This window comes from Megascapheus bottae, chromosome 16, assembly GCF_031878675.1.
Source record: "Megascapheus bottae isolate mThoBot1 chromosome 16, mThoBot2.hap1, whole genome shotgun sequence".
NCBI lineage: Eukaryota > Metazoa > Chordata > Mammalia > Rodentia > Geomyidae > Megascapheus > Megascapheus bottae.
Window position 1 is genome coordinate 54495359 of NC_143524.1, and position 4023 is coordinate 54499381.

General features: G+C 41.1%; 1 pseudogene; it reads left to right on the forward strand.

Annotated features, from left to right (window-relative positions):
- Window positions 1–210: 210 nt before the first annotated feature.
- LOC150053604 (UPF0462 protein C4orf33 pseudogene) lies at window positions 211–845 on the forward strand (annotated as a pseudogene).
- The last annotated feature ends 3178 nt before the right edge of the window (window positions 846–4023 follow it).

A 4023-nucleotide genomic window follows, 5' to 3' on the forward strand; every position in this document is an offset into this window, starting at 1 on the left:
GGAAGAAGAGGAAGAAGAGGAGGAAGAGGAGGAAGAGGAGGAAGAGGAGGAAGAAGAGGAAGAAGAGGAAGAAGAAGAAGAAGAAGAAGAAGAAGAAGAAGAAGAAGAAGAAGAAGAAGAAGAAGAAGAAGAAGAAGAAGAAGAAGGGTCCGGGGTTCTGGATGTGTCCTCGCAACTTTGACCACGACCGGAAGCCTGCATAGCAGAAAGTCATCATGGATTTTGAAATTGAACACACTTGGGACAGTTTTCCCGTGCAGCATGAGCCAGTGTCTGTTGGGCTGCGTCCAGATGAGGGAGGTGTGATGATGCAAATCAGTGCTCCACTTTTCAATGACCCTCCTGCCCCACTTGGAAAGCCAGGAATACCTTTCAATGAGCTCTGGAACTATGAAGTTGTGGAAGCATTTTTCTTAAATGATGTAACTGAGCAGTATTTAGAAGTTGAACTTTGTCCCCATGGACAGCATTTGGTGCTTTTGCTCTCTGGAAGAAGAAATGTGTGGAAACAAGAACTAGCTTTATCATTTGAAGTGTCCAGAGAAGAGACGAAATGGAAAGGCAAAGCTTATCTACCTTGGGCTTATTTTCCACCAAATGTGACAAAATTCAACGCATTTGCAATTCGTGGATCAGAAGGTAAAAGATGCTATGAAGCCCTTTACCCTGTGCCTCGGCATGAACTGCAAGAAGGACAAGAACCTGACTTCCATCGTCTAGAATATTTCAAGCCTATACGTTTTAACACACTGCTTGGAGATGAATGGAAGCAACCAAAATCAGAGCTATGGCTACTAGAGAAACCTGATGTGCTGGAAAGTAATACATGAGTGTACAAATCATATAAATGGTACAAATTTCTCTGTACCTTTTAAGACAAACAAGTCTAATAGCTCTTTTGGCAACATGAATATATTTCAGCAACAAATATTTTCATACAAGTCAAAGAAGATATACTATCTGGTAAACTATACATGACTGACAAGAAATTGGAACTATTTTAGATTATTTCATCTATAAAGTTGAGGTGGTTCTCATGATTACCTAATCCAGTATCTATTGACAGCCTTTTGTGACCATTGTGCCAAAGGTTTTTCACCCTCTCCCATGAACATCAACCAACTTACTAAGAGAAGATCTTTTTTCTCAGTCCTGGGCCTTGAATTCAGGGCCTGAATATTGTCTTTGTACTTTCCTCGAGGCTATTGCTCACCCACTTGAGCCACAGCACCCCTTCTGTCTTTTCTATGTATTTGGTACCGAGGAATCAAATCTGGGTCATCATGCATGCTGGGTAAGCACTCTACCACTAGACCAAAGAGAAGATCTTATCCAAACATTTTAAAGCCATGTAATATATATTAATTCTTCTACTCCAAATCTTGATATTAGAATACAATACCTATTATTTTAGTTGAATGGATATGTATCTGATAAGATGTTCTGAAGATACACAGTTATTAAACCAGCTACTTTTCCTGTCGTGAAATGGATTTTTACCGTTTATAAATAAAGTAGTCTTGAATTTAAAAAAAGAAGAAGAAGAAGAGGAAGAAGAAGAGGAAAAAGAAGAAGAAGAAGAAGAAGAAGAAGAAGAAGAAGAAGAAGAAGAAGAAGAAGAGGAGGAGGAGGAAGAGGAAGAGGAAGAGGAGGAGGAGGAAGAGGAAGAGGAAGAGGAAGAAGAAGAAGAAAGAAGAAGAAGAAGAAGAAGAAGAAGAAGAAGAAGAAGAAGAAGAAGAAGAAATATGGTGAATATGTATGTACAATTTATTTTCAATTACTGAGCAATGAGAATTGAGAATGTGGGGCGGTGTGCAATAAAATGCCAGGTTGTTTTGGCTGTGACTATGGCATATCTTTCTTCTCTGTCCTTGTCCTGTCCTGTTTCAGTGGTCAAGTAGTAAAACAAGACCCTAGACTTCAAACTGCCTGGAGGTTTGATTATTCACTGGAGACATCAAGAACCTACTTCAACCCAAGTCAGATTCTTTTTTATTTTTTTAATTGCAACTCTCAAGCATGAGAAATCACTGTATCCATTACTTCCTTTCCATGGCTATGAAAGCACAAAGCATGGTGCACAGCACTAGCCATTCCCAAATCTTTACCCCTCGAAGCTCTCAAGGCAAGAGCGAGTCCTCAAATAAGAAGTAAAAGCGCAGCTGGCAGTTCAGGTGGAGCAATAGAAACAGCACCTTAGATTGGCCAGAGGCATGGACAAGCCCCACCTCCACAGAGGAATAGTAGCCAATCGGGAGCAGCAGCTTTAGAAGAGAAAGCGGACACAAGAGAACCTCCACCAGGCTGGGAATGAACTGGGTTTGGTTGCTTTTGTGTTTGTATTTGTTTGTTTGTTTGTTTGTTTGTTTTGCCAGTCCTGGGCACTGTCCTTGGGCTTTCTCAAGGCTAGCGCTCTACCCTTGAGCCACAGTGCCACTTCCAGCTTTCTCTGTGTATGTAGTATGAAGGAATTGAACCCAGGGGTTCATGCATGCTAGGCAAACAATCTACCACTAGGCCATGCTCTTGGACCCTGAACTGATTTTATTTAATATTGTAGGGTTAATATGTAATCGCCCTCAAACAACAATGGATTGTGCATTTGAGGATATCTAAGTAAAATAGATCCAAGTGGGGTTTTATTTTTGTTCTCTCTCTCTCTCAATCTGTGTGTCTCTCTGTCTCTCTCTGTCCATCTCTCCTTCTGTCTGTCTGTCTCCTCTCAGTCTCTGTCTCTCTCTGTCTGTCTCTCTCCATCTCAGCCTCTCAGTGTGTCTCTCTCTCTCTGTGTCTCTGTGTTTCTCTCTGTCTCTTTGTCTCTCCCTCTCCCTCTCCCTCTCTCTCTCTCTCTCCCCCCACCCCCATCCCAGTACCAAGGTTTGAAATCAGGACCTTTGATCTTGTTTGGCCTTTTGGCTCAAGGCTAGCACTCTATCACTTGGTTCATACCACCACCTCTGGCTTTTTGCTGGTTAATTGAAGACAGAATCTTGACAATTTTTCTTTCTGAGTTGACTTTGAACTTTGATCCTTTGATCACAACCTCCCTAAGTAGCTAGGATTACAGCCATTCATCTACTTTTTTTTTTCTGATCCTGAATTCAGGGCCTGGGCACTGTCCTTGGGCTTTCTCAAGGCTAGCACTTTACCACTTGAGCCACAGCACCACATGCAGCTTTTTCTGCATATAGTGCCAAGAAATCAAATCCAGGGCTTCATGAATGCTAGACAAGTACTCTACCAGTAGACCCCACTCCTGGCCCCTCATTTACTTCTAAAGTGAATAAATAATAAAGCTGCAAAAATTTACTAGAATTAAAAGTTAATTTAACCAGGCCACAAATTACAATGTCAATGTACAAAAATCAATTACATCTCTACAAAACCGCTAGAAAGATAAAATTCAAAGAAATATTTTTGAATTTAATACTAAAAGATGTACTAGAGAATTGCAATGGAAATTTAATGGAAGCTATGCAGTGATAACACACCAAAAACTACAAAATAGAAAAGAAACAAAGACATTAATATCAGAAAGGTATACAAAGTATTGGGATGGCATTTGAGAATACTGTTCTGAAGGGAAGTGGGGAGATTTGGGGTATCCTTACAACAGAACAGAAGCACAGGAAGACTTAGTAGAGAGATACTGAGACCCAGATACACAGATGAGGTGAAAGGATGTGGATTTGTCATGGCACCAACTGACTTAGTGAAGACATCGCCAGTGTCACTCAGAGGGCTGGGTATAGACTCAGATAGATGGAGACTGAGAAAGTTAAAGAGGGTTTGTAAGGCTAGGATAGCAAAATGGTGTGCCTGGTAGGAGGCTGAAGATATGACAGAGTGGTTACAGATGAGATGCATGCTGAGAAACAGGCCTGATCTGGATAGGGGGTAAGCAAAGCGTTGGGGAAGAATGAAAAGATCTGAGTTCCTGACAGTGTTAAAGTGAAGACATGGAGAAAGAAGATGAGGGAAACCTAAAAAAATCAACCACTCAGGTCAGAGTTAGGTCTGTCA